Here is a 17,557-nt window from a genome sequence, read left to right as displayed (position 1 = left end):
GTAGTAGAGGAAAAATTGGGAAAAAAAATTAGAGTTATACAAGATAATTAACATGAAAATAAGCAGCTTGGTAAAAGTAGGAACACAACTTCACTGAAGAAAATAACACCTTAAAAATCAGAAGTAGTCAAGTGAAATCTAATGACTTAATTAGGAGGAGACATCATAAAACAAAACAATGTCAAAAAATTGGCAAGATAGGAGGAAATATGAAATAGCTCATAGGAAAAACAACTGATTCTTATCTTCTTCCCTAGCCAAACAATCTTGTTTCCTCCTATTAGAATATAAACAAAATAGCAGAGACTATTTTGTATTTGTATCCCCAGAGTTAATCATAGTGCTTGGCACATGGTAATTACATACAGAGATAGAGAGACAGAGACAAAGCGATAGAGACAGAAAAACAGAGAGGCAGAAAGACAGACAGACAAAGACAAAGACAAAGGCAAAGACAGAAAGAGACACACATACAGAGACACAGATACAGATAGACAAAGACAGAGAGAAACAAAGACACAGAGAGAAGACAGCAAGTGATAGAAACAGAACACTGAATAGAGGGTAGGAGCTAATTAGTCCAGTGAAAAACTGCAACTACTGATTTATTTTCTTTTTTAATGAATTAATATTTTTATTTACTTTAAATTTAATTACTTTTAAAATTAACATTTATTTTAAAAATTTGGATTCGAAATTTCCCTCTCTCTTTCCTCCTTCTCCTCATTGAGAAGACATGTGTGATTATGGAAAAGATTCCCAGATTAGTCTTATTGTAAAAGAAAACACAGACCAAACTAATACCCAAGAAAAGTTTTTTAAAAAAAAAGTATGCTTCAATTCACATTCAGACTCCATCAGTTCTTCCTCTGGAGATGGATAGATTTTTCTTCACGAGTCCTTCAGAACTGGCTTAGGGACACTGGTTTATTTTCCGACTTCAGAGAGTCGTACTGGAAGTGCAGTTCATTGACGGGTTCCTTGTGGTCGGGGACAAAGAGATAAGACCATAAGGGCCAGTCTTGTCCCCTTGAACATGACTCCATTTACTGTCCTCTGAACATGACCAGGACACGTGGTCATGGCTTCTCTTAGTCCTGCTGGATGCAGGAGCTGAGGAGACATGGGACGGAGACTACTTCTCTGAAGATGAAAGTCCCTTTGCCTTTGAACTTGTGCTTCTCTCCTCAGAAATCTCTGAATCAATCCAAGTCACGTACACAGGTCACCTATGCACCCACAGCCTCTGGGTGCTCCCCAGACATCTGTTGCCGTGCATGCTGGGATTCCCACACCTTGCAAGGTGTGTTACGTGCTTATTTGTTTTTATGACTCATCTTCCCACTAAATCAGAGGTTCCTTTAGGACATTTCTGTGCTGTTATCTCATATCTAGCACATAAGCACGCATATATTAGGTATATAAGACATGTATCATACGTCAGACAAAATGGGCTTGGTGCAATCTTGATTGGTTCCCAAGAGTAATCTCTGCAGTTTGTGGGTCTCCCCCTTCTCCCACCGGTGTTCAACCCAGGAACATCAGAATGTGACTAGTTTTGCTTTACTGCACGTAGCTTCCCTATTCAATATTTTCAATAATTGGCTCTCTCCCCAAAATTATGTATCATGCAATTTAAAGTTTAATTTGTATTATTAACATTTTCTCCATCACTTTCTTAAGGCTAGACAACCAACACAATTCTCAAACTGATAAATCCATTACATTTAGAATATTTCCATTTACTTATAGAAAAGAAAAATTTTCCAAGTTTGATATGGTTCTTTGTAACCTCAGCACTACACATGGTTAAGTTGCTTGTAAGAGGAATTAAAACTGCTATATAAAACTAGCTTCAGTACCTCTATCTGCTTATCCAACTTCTTCTTTCTGAGATCTATTATACAATTTTCCTGCTCCACTCTCCCCATTTCTGCACCAGTGCCAGCAGAGGAACACAGGAAACTTTGCTAATAAATATATGTCTTGTATCAGCCTTGCTCTAAGAAAGCAGAGTTTCTTGATATTCTGCTCACTATCTGCCTTTAGTAATCCAGTCTTTCTGATTCTCATTGTTGTCCCTCTGCCAATTCTTTGTTCCACGTGGTTCCAAACTCTGGCAGAGTCTGCTCTGGACTTCCTTTCCAAGAGCCCTTGAGGACCTTCTCCAAACAGATATGCATGTCCCCTCTAGACTCTTGATTTGTTTTTCTCTAATTAAATGGAATTTTTGGGATTGCCCAAGGGCTCTAGATGGAAGTTGGAATAGATGACTTCTGAGATTCCTTCCTATTCTAAGATGATGACATTCTTTTTTTTTCTTTTTGGAGGTAATCAGGGTTACGTGACTTGCCCCAGGGTTATATAGCTAGTAAGTTTCTGAGGCTGGTTATGAATTCAGATTCTCCTGAAACCCGAGCTGGTATCACCTGGCTGCCCCAGATGAGGTGATTTTAATGTAAATCTGAATTTTTTTAATGTCCTCTACTTTGGGGTTATCTTCTACACCTTGATTCTCATTCCCCCTCTATTCCCTTCTATTTGAATTTTTATTTGAATGTCAGTTCAGTTTGAATTTCCCCATCAGCCTATTTGACAATGGGTTGAATTAGGAGAACTGAATCAAAATTCTGACTAATATTTTACTAGCTATTTTATCATGGACACAGCATTTAATGTCTGAGATTTAGTGTTCCATCTGTAAAATGAGTATAACAATATCACACTTGTGGATCTCAAAAGTATTATTGTTTAGAGAGACTCAGCAATGTGTTGGAGCCAGCTCCAGAAGGCTTCTGAATTGGTTGTTAAATGTTTAGTGTGAGCATTTACATTTTGGAAATCAACAAACACCAAGAGTCAGGCCTTGATTTATTGTTGTATTGGTTGTCTAGCTTTAAGAAAGTGATGGAGAAAATGTTAATACTACAGATTAAACTTGAAATTGTATGATACATAATTTTGGGAGGAGAGCTTTTTATTAAAGATTTACCAGCACATCTCTGGGAGAGCATATAGTAAACTTTAAAGTGCTATGTAAATAATTATAATTGAATAGGGGAGACAAAATAAGGCTAATAATACACACACACACACACACACACACACACACACACACACACACACACACACACACACATATATAGGTATATATAATATATAGAGATAAAGACTAATAATAATAGTATAAGATTACCTACAGAGCAGATTATACAGAAGGAAGCTACAAATGAAGCATTAAGATAACTCATGGAGATTGTAAGAAAAGAAAATACAGGAAAAGTTGGATGGCATATAAGGGATAGTGACCAGGAGTAAGGAAGTCCTGTGTTCAAATATGACTTCAGATGTTTACTTAAGTCATTTAACCTCTACCTACCTCAGTTTTCTCACCTATAAAATTAATATAATAGAGACACCTATTATTATAAGTATAAAATTAGATAATATTTGTTAAGTGAAAGTGCTATATAATGCTAGCTAATTGGTTAGCTTTGGTACATTTGAGCTGGACCTTAAATAAACAGAGATATTATGAGGGGACTGAGGCAATAGAATGAATAAAGGTGGGAAAAGGAGGGATATATTTGGTGAAGTAGCTTGTGGCCAGATTGTGGAAGGCCAGAAATGTCAAGGATCAATAAATAGCCTTCTTCAAACAGCCTCAGAGATTTGGGTCTTTGAGGTGCTACGGGGGGAAATAAGGTGGAGTAGCTGGAATTTAGATGATAATTTTTGCCTTTGACATCATCTAGAAGGTACTCTGCTCCCAAAGAAGATGGGTGGTAAGTACAAGAATAATAGATGTATGTATTTGAGTCAAAGGGGAAAATAGCTGTGCAAATATTGTAAAATGTTTATATTGCTATTATCCATCAGTTAACAGTTTATTAATGATATCAATTTAACAAATCAATAATTTATTGAGCAAGAATCTATTAAATGTCTACTATGTACCAAGGGATATTAAAACAAAAATAAAACATTTCAACTCTTAAGGATCTTATATACTATTGAGGGAAATATCACGTGGATATATAAGATCATACAAACATATAGAATATTTATTAAATAAATGAATTAAAAATGGAAACAGCTGGAATATCAGAAAAGAAAAAAAAAAACCTTCACAAAAAATGTCTTGACAAAAACTAGGTTTCTAAGATCTGGAGATGAGGAGGGAGCAGTTTCCAGGAATGCCTTTTAATCTACAGCCCATCCATCACTGATTATAGCCATTTTTGTTCATCTTTATTCTTATTAGAAAAATTATATACAAAGATTTTTCTCCCATTTGACCACTTCCCTTCTTATTATAAATGCATTAATTTTGTCTGTGCTGAAGCTTTTTAGTTTCAAATAATCAGTTACCTACATTTCTTTTTAATATTTAAATTTAATTTAAATTGCCTCTACCTCTTGTTTGATTAAGAATATCTCTCCTACCCACAGGTGTGAGAGGTATATGATCTGTTTTTCTTCTAATATTTTTATAATAAGATCTTTAATATTAAAGTTTTATATTCATGTAAATTGTTAGCACTACTGTCTATCTACCCAGGTTACTTATACCTTTGGAAGCTAATAATTAATGTGCAACAAGAAAAAGGTATTTACACACATATATTGTATCTAGATTATATTGTAACACATGTAAAATGTATGGGATTACCTGCCATCGGGGGGAGGGAGTGGAGGGAGGGGGGGGATAATTTGAAAAAATGAATAAAAAAATAAAAAGATAAAAAAAGTTTATATTCATTTAGAATATATATGATAGAATATGATATATTTGTCTAAGCCTAACTTCTCCCAGACTGCTTTCTAATTTTCCCAGTTTTTATCAAATAAAAAATTCCTCTTCCCTACATAATCCACTTTACATCTTATCAAACACTGAGTTATTAAGTTTTATTGTTGTTACTTGTCTTTTCAATATTACATAAAATAATAGTGGGGAGGGTGGGAATCCTTGTGTATCTCTATTGCATAAGATAGTTTTAGTTTTAGATTCATGATCTTATGATATTAAAAATTGTTCCCCTATACCCAAAAGGCTATCAAATTTTGCATACCTTTTGAAGCAGCAGTGCCTCTACTGGGCCTGAATCCCAAGGAGATGATAAAAAAGAGAAGAGGACCCATATATGCAAAAAATGTTGTGGCAGCCCTTTTTGTAGTGGTAAGGAAGTGGAAACTGAGTGGATGCCCATCAGTTGGGGAATAGCTGAATAAGTTATGATATATGAATGTTATGGAAAATTATTGTTCTAAAAGAAACAATCAATAGCATGATTTCAGAGAGGCCTGGAGAGACTGACATGAACTGATGCTAAATGAACTTAGTAGAAACAGAAGAACATTGAATACCACAACATGGCTCTTCTTGACAACTCAAGGCAATTCCAATAGACTTGTGATGGAACGAGCCATTTGCATCTAGAGATAGAACTATGGAGATTGAATGTGGATCACATTCACCTTTTCACTTTTTTGTTGTTGTTTGCTTGCTTTTTGTTTTCTTTCTCATTTTCCACCTTTTTTATCTGATTTTTTTTTTGTGCACCATGTGCGGAAATAGGTATGGAAAAACTGCACATGTTTAACATGTATTGGATTATTTGCCACCTGGGAGAAGGGGTACAGGAAGGGAGAGAGAAGAAATTTGGAGTACAAATGAATGTTGAAAACTATCTTTGCATATATTTTGAAAATAAAAATCTATTATTTAAAAAAAAAAAGAAAAAAGTTTCCTTATGCCTGTATTTTGTAAGGTTTTAATTATACATACAGACACATAGACACACATGCACGCACACACAAAACATAAAAGAGTGTGGTATTTTGTTAAAGTCTTTTAATGCATCTATTAATATGATCATGTGTTTTTGGATTTTTTTTTTTTGGATCTCTATTTTGTTTTAATATGGCTATGTTGATTGTTTTTCTAATATTAAACCATTTCTGGTATGTCTTATTTGGTCATAATAAGTACTCTGACAAGTTTTTGTTAAAATTTTTGGGTTAATATTTATTAATTATTTTGGCCTATAGTTTTCCTTCTGTGTTTTATCTTTCCCTGACTTAGACAATAAGTCTATTTTTATCTCATAAAAAGATTCTGATAGAGTGCTTTCTTTCTCTCTCTCTCTCTCTCTCTCTCTCTCTCTCTCTCTCTCTCTCTCTCTCTCTCTCTCTCTCTCTCTCCTTTTGAGAATAATTCATGAAGCATTTTTACTAATTATTTTTTCAAAAGTTTGATAAAATTCTTTTATAGAGTCTTAAGAGCCAGGAGTGTTTTCCTCCTTTAGTAGTTTCTTTACAAAAAAAGGCCAAATCCCCCATTGTTATCAGGGTTATCTCCAATTATGCTGATATATGTCTGGGTCCTAGATCCAGATCACTCTGGAGGGGAAAGTAAGGTAGATGACTTCACAGAGCCCTCCTTCACTCAAATCCAATTCACTTGCATGTTGTGGTATTCCCTCCCTGACCTGTCATGATCTTTGAGAAGAAGGATAAACAACAGTTCCTTTATAGTTAGATCTATTTCCTCCTCCCCCCCCCCCCCCCAGATCGGATTACTAAGCTATCTATCTAGTCTTTTGATAATATGAGTATTTAATATTTTTGAAGGATTTTTCCATTTTTTTATATTCTCAGTTTTTTGGTGCATAATTATGTTCTGACCATTTATTTATTTTGATCCTATTTTACCTTATGACTTGATTTTCTGTTCTTTTCTTTTTAATCAGATTAGCTAAGGGTTTATTCATTTCACTGGTCTTTTTAACATTTGTTAAATGTTTAGTTTTAATTATCATTTCTATGGATTTTTTTGCTTCTAATTTCCCTTTCTAATTTTTAGTATTTCCTCTTTTGTGATATCTTAGATTGTTTAATTTGTTAGCTTTCTAATTTTTTTTAATGCACATTCAGTCACTATTCTTTTCTTTGTCTGTTTTTGTTAATGTATGTTAATGAGTTTTCCCCTAAATACGGATTTAACTACATCCCAGAGATTCTATTATGTTGTTTCATCTTTATCTGTATTATTTTATTTTATATACCTATTTTTCTATAATTTGTTCTTTGACCCACTCATCATTTAGGATTTCACTGTTAAATCTTCATTTATATTTGCACATTTTATTTTGTGGTCTTTGAATCAATTGTTATGAACTATTTTTGCCTTTTTACATTTGTTTGCAACATATTTGTACCCTAAAACATTGTCAATTTTTGTAAAAGTTCCATGTGGAGCTGATAAATATAAATAAACACACAAACACATATGAATGTTCTTTTGTAGTTCTATTTAGAAAATGTCATATATCTTTTAACTGGCTTCTCCAGCAATTTATTCAGTTCCATATGTTTATATTTGTAAAATGTTTGGTACAGTGCCTGGCACATCCTAAGTAATAAATAAAATGTCTATTCCCTTGTTCCAAACTATGGATGTCTAATTTCATTTCAATCTCAAGCTTGAACTATCTAATCAGATTAAATTAGTACTGTCCTATAGAGTTTTGGTATACAAGGAAGGTTTGGATTGATATAGAATATTGACTTACACTGTAGTTAAAGTGGAGGAAGGGTAATTCATATATAGATAAAGATAATGTCAGGTTGAATATTCTCTGTTTATGATAGCTAATTAGCATATCCCAAATAAAAATAGTTCTTAGATTTCAAGTCAACTACAAATCAACAACTACAAAACAACAGATGGAGTCAACTAGCATTTATTAAATACATGCTATATGCTAGGCACTAGGGGTACTAAAAAGGGCAACATCTGAGATACAAGAAGAAATAGTAACACAATAACAGGAGCTTCAATATCCCTCTCTCAGTTTTGGAAAAGTCTAACAGAAAGATAAATAAAAGGGAAAATATGCCATTTTTAGAAGGTCGGGCACTAAGTCTTGAAAGAAGTAGGAGAAGTTATATGGTAGAGGTGAGTGGGCAAAGCATTCTAAAACTGGGGGAAAACCAATAGAGTTAGGAGATGGATGGAGTATTTTGTATGAGGAATAGCAAGAAGGCTAGCTAAGCTGGATTTATGGAGAGGAATTTGTGGAAGATTGTAAAATTTAAGGAGAATAGAAAGTTAGGAAGAAGTCAGTTTGTGAATGGCTTTAAAGCCAAACATATTATATTTGATGCTGAAGGTAATAGGGAATCAATAATGTTTAGGGGGGGGGGGAGCCAAACATATCATAGTTGATCCTGGAGGTGATAGGAAGTCAACAGAGTTTATGGAATAGTGGAAAAGCACTGTGGCAGGTGAACTGAAGATAGACTGGAATGGGGAGAAAATTGAGGCAGGGAGACTAGCCATTGGACTGCTTAAATAGTCCAGACATGAAGTGATGAGGTCCTATACCAGGTGTACAGCTCCTTTCCTCCCATTCCCAACAAGAAGTAGGCTTTGGCTTTTTCTCTTTCCCTCCTGAAATAGCATTAATTTCCCTAAAAGGAATCAAAGTTGTTGATTGAGTCTGGCTTCTCTGATTCAGGTTCTTGGCCATCTAAGGGCCTCGTGGAAGCGATGCTTTGTGGATTCCTGAAGACCATATAAGTTACTATATTCTTTGCCATATCCTGTCCTGATGACTAGTAAAGAGGGCAGTGTTAGTAGATTGGGGTGTAAGAAGACTAGGAGTCACTGTGTTTTATTGACTAGTGGAGTGACATGGGTCAGACTTTCTCTTTAGAATGATCACTTTATCAACTGAATGGAGGAAATATTGGAACAGGAAGATACATGAGGTAATCAGACCAATTGAATTATTACATTATTTCACGTGAGAAGTGTAAAAGGTCTGCAATAAGTGGTTGTATAAGTGAGAAGATGGAGATGTATACAATAAATGTAAAAATAGAAATGACAAAATTTCAGAGTGGATTAAATATGTAGATTAAATGTGAATGAAAAGTCAAGGATGATATAGAGGTGCCAGGGTTGTATGACTAGAAATATGGTAGGATCATTGATAATAATAGTAGTATTAAAAAGAGGAAAGGTTTTAAAATTTTTTAATATTTTATTTTTCCTCAATTACATGTAAAAATAATTTTAATCTTCATTTTTTTTAACATCTTTGAATTTGAAATTTCCTCTCACCTTCCTTCCCCTTCCCATAATTGAGAAGGCAAGCAATTTGATAAAAGTGTACAATAATGAAAAATGTATTAGTTATGTTGTGAAAGAAAACAGAAACCAAAAAAACCCCAAGAAAAATAAAGAAAATTTAAAAAAAAACCCAGTATGTTTCTATCTGCATTTATATTCCATCAGTTCTTTCTTGGAAGGTGGATAGAATTTTTCATCATAAGTCCTTCAGAATAGTTTTGGATCATTGTATTGCTGGTAATAGCTAAGTCATTCACAGTTGATCATTGTACAATTACTATATACAATGTTTTTCTAGTACTGCTCTTTCATGTTGCATCAGTTCATGGAAGTCTTTCTAGATTTTTCTGAAATCATCCTGATCATCATTTCTTATGGCATAATAATATTCCCTCATAATCATATACCATAATTTATTCAGACATTTCCTAATTGATGGGCCAAGAGAGGAGGTTTTTAATAATAATGATGACATTCCAAGATTTGCAGAAAACTTTATAAATATCTTATTTTATCCCTACAACAACCCTGTGAGTTAGGTTATAATCCCTTCACAGGTGAGGAAACTGAGGCTGACAGCACCCAAGTTAAGTATTAAATGTATTAAATGACTACCTCTGAATCCAGATCTTCTTTACTCCAGTCTTATACTTTTTTCATTTTGCTATTTAGCTAGGAAAAAGATAGTGAGTTCTGGTAAACTTGAAATGCCTATAGGAGTTTCATTTTGAGATGTCCAAAAGGTTATATTAGTTATGCATTTAGTGAGTTTGATTTGGATGAAGACATAGCAAAGGAGATTGAGAAAGAGTGATCAAACAGATAGGAGGAAAACCAGAAGACAGAAATGTATTGAAAACTTAGAGAAATTAGAGAATTCAAGAGGAGAGGGTGATCAACCATGTCAAATATTTTTGGGAGGTCAAGGAGGATGAGAATTAAGAAAGAGCCATTAGACACTATTAGTTGGATTGTGAACTGGTCCAGCCATTATAAGAAGCAATTTGGAACTATGCCTCCAAAGTGAGAAAACTGTGCCTTTTGAATCAACAATATCCTTAATAAGTCACAAAGAAAGGGATTCATATGTACAAAAATAATTGCAGCAGGTTTTTTTAATTATTATTTTTATTTTTTTGGTAGCAATGAACTAGAAACTAAGAGAATACCCATCAATTGGGTTGAACCAATTATAGTATATTAATGGAATGGAATGCTATTATACTATAAGAAGTGATATAGGGAATGCTTTCAGAGAAATCTGAAATGACTTGTATGAACCAATTCAGAGTGAAGTGAGTAAAACCGAGAGAACAATTTATATAGTAACAACATATATAGTAAAAACTATTCTGAAAGATTTAAGTACTAGGAATTTAAGTATTCCAGGGGACTAAAGTTGAAACATATTATTTCCTGATTGAGAGGTGATGGACTCAGAACAGATTTAGAAATATATTTTTTGATAAAGCCAATTTGTTTTTCTTGACTATGCATATTTGTTACAAAATCTTTATTTTTCAATGGAAAAGGAATGTGGAAAGAGGAAACGTGGACTTTTGTTCATTGTAAAAAAGTTAATTTTAAAAAAAGAAAGAAAAACCAAAATTGGTCATTAGATTTGTCAATTAAAGAATCACCAATAACTTTGAAGACAGCAGTTTTGGTTGAATGATGAAACGAGTCAGAAAGAAGACTTTAGAAGGTTTAGAAGTGAGTGAGAGGAAAGGAAGTGGGGGCACCCAATGTAAATGACTTTTTCTAGGAATTAGCCACATAAGGGCAGAATGATATCGCATGATAGGTATCAGGAATGGTTAGATCAAGTGAAGGTGTTTTTTTTTTTTTTTTTTGCTTTGTTTTTAATAATGGGAGATATGTATGTGTGTGTGTGGGTGTTTTTAGATAAAAAGAAAGAAAATTGTGAATAAAGTGAGAATAAAGAGAAAAGAGAGAATGATGATAATAGTGAGGACAAAGTGCTGGAGAAGATTGGAGAGATTGAGGATGTCTGTAGAGTGTGGTTTGCTATGGCAAGGAGATAGGATATCTCTTCAGATATAGAGGTGACAGAGGAGATAATGAGCAGATATATCAGTGGTTTGAGGAGGAGAGAAGAAGGAACTTTCGTTAAATGATCTTAATTTGAGGGGAGGAGTATGACCTAAGAGGGTGGAAGGAGGAGGTGTTGTGGGAGGCTTAATGAGGGATGAAGAGGTTTGGAACAGTTGCTCTGGTGAGTGGGATGATGAATTGATTGGGGAAGATATTACCTTGGCAGAATGAAGGAGAGCTGAATTTGGCAAAAGCAATGGAAAAAAAATCTGTGCAATTGGTAATAGGAATTAACCAGTCCCGGCAGAGAAATAAGCTCTCTTATCTAGAGGTTATGCTAGAAAATCTAAGTACTACTGAGATAATGGCTCCAAAGGAAGATAATAAGAATAGGAGTAAAGATGAGAACGGGGAATATATTTTAATAGTGAGAGAGATTGGGGCATATCCTATTACCAGTTTCCTAGGTAGGAGAGTGAGGGGGCTTTTATCATTAAGGAACTGGCAAGTTTGCAGAAGTTTAAATGACAGTAGCCTAATAAACCATGAGAATAATTGTTATTGAAGCATCATTGATTTAATGTAGCTAATTTGGAGAGCCTCTCTATAACAAAATCCCATGAGTTGCCTTACTTTCACAGAGTCAATTAAATCAATTTGATAAGATGAAGTTGAGTTCCTGTCATAATTGTTTTCCTATGGTGAAAGTAGGGGATAGTCTATAAAAGAAGGGTTAAAATTTGTCAAAGAAGTGGATTTGGAAGTCTGAAAGAAGGGCTAAGATTTATCAACTAAGTGGATTTGGAAAATCTATACCATATTTTATGACCAACTTGACCTGGGGACAATTAGCTCTTACCTTCTGGGCAGAGTATTACTCAAATGATATCAGGACTTAGATGTTAGCTTCCCTTGACAGATCATCATATAGGAGTCTACATGTCACCTAGCTAAATTTGCACAAGACAGCATTATGGCAGTAGCCATTGGTGTAAATTCAGCTGTTGGTACAAACTCTGGGGTTGGGGAAAAGAGACATCCATCTCTCCCCCCAAATGCATCATGGTGGGTAGTGATGAAAGCTCCTCTTTGAGAGAGTTTTGGGTGTGGTTCCTGAAATCAGGGGTTAAGAGATATTAGATTGTGATCCTTTGGGATTAAACTAGCTAACACTCAGTACCTGGGCTTCTGTCCAAGCCTAAGGAATCCAATAAAGCTTCCACCCCACTTAGATATAAGGGTATACTGGAAACCAGCAGTCAGACTACTGTTGTACCAGGAGGCATCCACTGGGTTTATGAGACCCTTCAATTTCCATGAGGGATAGAGATGAGGGAGGTCAGAATATTTTGCTATACCAACTTCCTTTATAATTAACTATCCTTTATAGTTGGTGAGAAAGGGAGATGACACCTGGTGGTTTACAGTGTACTTCAAGGAACTAAACAAAGTTGTCAGCTGTTTTTGATTTCAGAAAAGGTGATATTCCAGGTAGCTCAGACCTCCAGGATATGAAATGGAATTGTTGACCTCACTAATGCCTTTTCCTCTCTTCCTATGGCTGAGACTTGTGGAAGTGACCTCGTATGCCTATGTCATTCTTCCCTAGTACTTCCTCAAACTGGCACTAATGTGCAGAGGCTTTCTGAAAGCATTGCCATCCATCATTAAAATGATGATTTTTTCTCTTTTTAAATTGTTTTTTCCAATTTTTAATCTTTTGCAACTGTATTGTATTTTTCAAAATACATGTAAAGATAGTTTTCAACATTCATTTTTGTAAGACTTTGTGTTCCAAAATTTTCTCCCTTCCTCTCTTACCTCCCCTCTCCTCAAGACAGAAAGCAATCTGATATAGATTAAATATGTGCAATCCTTTTAAACATATTTCCATATTTGTCTTGGATAAGAAAAATCAGTTTAAAAGGGAAAAAAACATGAGAAAGAAAATATGAAACAAATAACAAAAAAGTGACAATATTATGCTTCAATTCACATTCATTCTCCCTAGTTCTCTCTCTAAATGCAGATGGCATAAAGTGATGTTATTTATTATACTTATTGGACTAGACAAGGCCATGATGGCAGAGTCCCGGGTCAATTTATTGCTCATTTGAGGGCCAAGAGGTAAAAGGGCAACTAAAAGGAAATTCAAAGTCCAGTCCACTTACACAAGTTTTTGGGAATGCAATAGATCTTGAAAACCTAGATGAATCTGGACTGCATACATACTATTGATACTGATTTTCCCACAATTTAAAAAGGAAAACTTCTTTGGGTTTTAGAGAAGCCACATTCTCCATCTGATTATCCTATGGGCTTCATGAACAAAGTCATTGTATGTCTGCTTCTTTTTATAGGTAGAGCCTTGGTAGACCTAAAGTAGAGTTTTTATGACTCCTATTTTGGCAAGTCTGTCCATAAAGACCATGAAAAGTGGAGTGTTTGGAGAATACCTGGGTTAGTCAAACCAAATGACCATTAGGCTTCTGGACCTATAATCTCTCTAAAGCAGCAACTTGCTTGCCACTTTTGAAGAGCAATTGCTTGTTTATTACTGGGCCCTAGTAACAATGATGTAAAGTCATGTACTTATTCTCCATATAGTTGTTTATTATGATGATGCAAGATAACAAAATGTACAATCTGTCTTTTAGGCTGAAGTCCCCATGCAAGTCCTCCTTCTTAGGAGGAGTAAACCCACTTCTACAATCTGTCTTTTAGACTAAAGTCCTCATGCAATTCGGTCTTCTTAAGAGGAATAAACTCACTGATACAATCTAACTGTTTTTTAGAAGAAAGTCCCCATGAAAGTCCTCCTTCTTAGGAGGAGTAAACCCATTTATACAATCTGTCTTTTAGACTAAAGTCTCCATAGAAGTCCTCCTTCTCAGGACGAATAAACTCACTTCTACAATCTAACTGTCTTTTAGACTAAAGTTCCCATGCAAGTCCTCCTTCTTAGGAGAAATTAACCCACTTCTATACTCTGTCTTCTAGACTACAGTCCTCATACAATTTGGTCTTCTTAAAAGGAATAAACTCACTGACAAAAATCTAACTTTTTTAGCCTAAAGTCTTCATAGAAGTCCTCCTACTCAGGAGGAATAATCCACTTCTACAATCTAATTGTCTTTTAGACTAAAGTCTCCATGAAAGTCCTCCTTCTTAGGAGGAGTAAACCCACTTATACAATCTAATGGCCTTTTAGACTAAAGTCTGCATAGAAATCCTCCTTTTTAGGGGAAATAAACCCACTGATACAATTTAATTGTCTTTTAGATAAATTCTCCATGAAAGTCCTCCTTCTCTGGAGGAATAAACCCACTGATACAATCTATCTTTTAGACTAAAGTATCCATGCAAATCCTTCTCTGGAGGAATAAACCCACTTCTACAATCTAATTGTCTTTTAGACTAAAGTCCCCTTGCAAGTCCTCCTTCTCAAGAGGAATAAACCCACAGATACAATCTAACTATCTTTTAGACTAAGTCCCTATGCAAGCCCTCCTTTAAAAAAAAATTATTAATTTTATAATTATAACTTTTTTTTTGACAGAACATATGCATGGGTAATTTTTTACAACATTATCCCTTGCACTCACTTCTGAATTTTCCCTCCTTCCCTCCACCTCCTCCCCTAGATGGCAGGCAGTCTCATACATGTTAAATGTGTTATAGTATATCCTAGATATTATCCTAGATAATTTCTTGTTGCACAGGAAGAATTGGCTTCATAAGGTAAAAATAACCTGTGAAGAAAAACAAAAATGCAAACAGTTTACACTCATTTCCCAGTGTTCCTTCTCTGGGTGTAGCTGAGTCTGTCCATCAATTGAAACTGAATTAGATCTTCTCTTTGTTGAAGATATCCACTTCCATCAGAATACATCCTCATACAGTATTGTTGTTGAAGTGTATAATGATCTCCTGGTCCTGCTCATTTCACTCAGCATCAGTTCATGTACGTCTCTCCAGGCCTTTCTGTTGGTCATTACTTATAGAACAATAATATTCCATAATATTCATATACCACAATTTATTCAGCCATTCTCCAATTGATGGGCATCCACTCAGTTTCCAGTTTCTGGCCACTACAAAGAGGGTTGCCATAAACATTTTGGCACATACAGGTCCCTTTTCCTTCTTTAGTATTTCTTTGGGATATAAGCCCACCCTCTCTGCCTTTCTCCCACTTGCCCTGCTTGCTCATCTGTCCCGCTCCTCCCTGGATCAAAGGGTATGCACAGTTTGATAACTTTTTAGACATAATTCCAGATTGCTCTCCAAAGTGGCTGGATTTGTTTACAACTCCACCAACAATGCATGTGTCTCAGTTTTCCCACATCCCCTCCAACATTCATCATTATTTTTTCCTGTCATTTTAGCCAATCTGCAAATCCTCCTTCTTAGGAGGAGTAAACCCACTTCTACAATCTAATGGTCTTTTAGACTAAAATCTCCATGCAATTCGGCCTTCTTATGAGGAATAAACTCACTGATACAATCTAATTGTTTTTTAGACTAAAGTCCCCCCAAAATTCGGCCTTCTTAGGAAGAGTAAACCCACGCATTCAATCCGTCTTTCTTAGACTCAACTCCAGAATGAGATTGACATTTAACGATGCCGTAAGTTACTGGATAGGATTGTGGCGAAGGGAAAATGGACTCTTCCCCCGAAGATCCTCGGCCTTCCGCGCCACTGCACTTATTTTCCCGAAATCCCGACACTGAGGTGTGAGTGAGTCCCTTCTCCCAATTCCCAATTCCCCGCTCCTACCTGGGACTGGAGCTTGTCGGTATCCCTCTCTAAGCGGGCTCTGGGAGCCCAGAGCACACAGCGCAAGAGACAGACTCGGGCCAGCCCACCAACTGCTCTTCTTTTCAGTCCGAAGATAATGTATTGGGGGGGGGGGGCGCCTGTGTTAACTAACTAAAGACAGCCCGGACAAGGCCGGGCCCCCAAAATGATTTATCTTACCAATTCAGTCAAAAGGTCTATAAAACGTCTAAATTGTAGTGAGAGTGTTTCCTCCTCAGGTTTGCTGAAAGGCTTCCTCCCTGAAAGCCGTTGCAGCATCACCATCCCCCCTCAGAGCTCCCACCCCCTCTGCCTTTCTCCCACTTGCCCTGCTTGCTCATCTGTCCCGCTTCTCCCTCAGTCTACCCTCTGCCTGCTTTAGTTCTAGGACGGATAAGAGTTAGGTTGCACTCTACCCACAGACCAGATCCCCTTTGACCCCACCCCTCTCTTCCTAAGTCCCTTATATTGCTAACTCCTTCCATCCTGCTTTTTGGGGAGGGAGGGAAGGAGGGGAAAGGAGGGGTCCACAGTCCTTACTTATTGTGAGATCAAAATAATATAAAGTTTGTAAAGTGCTTAACACAGTGGCTGGCATAGGCTAAGCAACAGCACACTTCTGAGAAGAGGCTCTGGTTCAACAGATGGAAGCATGGTGCTCGTGGTGACTACTCCCATTACAGTTACAAGAAATCTGAAGTAACTTTGGACTTGGAGTCAAAAATCAAGCTGGAGAACAGCTCTGGTTCAGCAGATGGAAGTATGTGATCATTCATTCCCATTACTGTTATAAGAAATTTGAAGCAGCTTTGGACTTGGAGTCAAAGATCAAGTTGGAGTCCAGCACTATGCTTACTAGCTGTGTGACCATAAGGAAAACACTTTCCCTCGCTGAGATTCATTTTCTTCATTTCTGGGATTAGGATGAAGTCTGTCCGTTTTGCATAATAACATATACTCTTGCCGACTTCAAGGTATTGCTATGAGGGAAATGCTTTATAAACTTTAAAGTCCCATGCAATTAATTATTACCACATACTCATTATAACTATTATTTTTATTTATTTTTTCTTTTTTGAGGCTGGGGTTAAGTGACTTGCCCAGGGTCACACAGCTAGGAAGGGTTAAGTGTCTGAGACCACATTTGAACTCGGGTCCTCCTGAATTCAGGGCTGGTGCTCTATCCACTGCGCCACCTAGCTGCCCCCCATATACCATATTTTATTTAGTCATTTCCCAATTGATGATCATTTACTCAATTTCCAATTCCTTGTCACCACAAAAAGAGCTGCTACTAACATTTTCTCACCTATAAAATGGGGACGATAATAGTACCTATCTCCAGGGCTGTTGTGAAGATCAATAGAGAATATTTGTTTAAAAGAGAGCAAACAGACTCTTGGCACAAAACAGGTGGTTAATAAATGCTTGCTGTTATTCCTATTATCAGAGGAGAAAACATGCTCAAAGTGATCTGTCCAAAGTCATAGATGGGATTAATGGCAGAATCCGGAAAGCGTCCAGAATCTCTGCTCTCTCCCTTACACGTGCTATTCCTC

This window comes from Sminthopsis crassicaudata, chromosome 5 (genome assembly GCF_048593235.1).
Source record: "Sminthopsis crassicaudata isolate SCR6 chromosome 5, ASM4859323v1, whole genome shotgun sequence".
Lineage (NCBI taxonomy): Eukaryota > Metazoa > Chordata > Mammalia > Dasyuromorphia > Dasyuridae > Sminthopsis > Sminthopsis crassicaudata.
This window is presented reverse-complemented; position numbering follows the sequence as displayed.